Genomic DNA, 298 nt, shown 5'->3' with positions numbered 1-298 from the left:
GAAGTGAGTGATGGGTCAAAACACGAGACTCATTTCCTACTAAGGATTACTTGTTCTAACTTTCGCCACGATAATTTATTCAAACCAGTATTAAGAATGGACAAGTGGATATGTTAATCTAATTCAGTGCTCGTACTATTAGCAGGTATATTACGATAATTAATAATTCAGCAAGAGAGAAATAAGTATTCAGTGACATTTTGATTCGTTCTTCATCAAATATTCCTGTCTCATCGAAAAGGAAATTTATTAATAAATCCTGTTATCATTTATCAGACCTTTCCATTGGGTGTCATGC

Source organism: Penaeus monodon, chromosome 15 (genome assembly GCF_015228065.2).
Source record: "Penaeus monodon isolate SGIC_2016 chromosome 15, NSTDA_Pmon_1, whole genome shotgun sequence".
Taxonomy (NCBI): Eukaryota; Metazoa; Arthropoda; class Malacostraca; order Decapoda; family Penaeidae; genus Penaeus; species Penaeus monodon.
The sequence above is the reverse complement of the archived record's forward strand: the minus strand, read 5'-3'. Positions refer to the sequence as shown.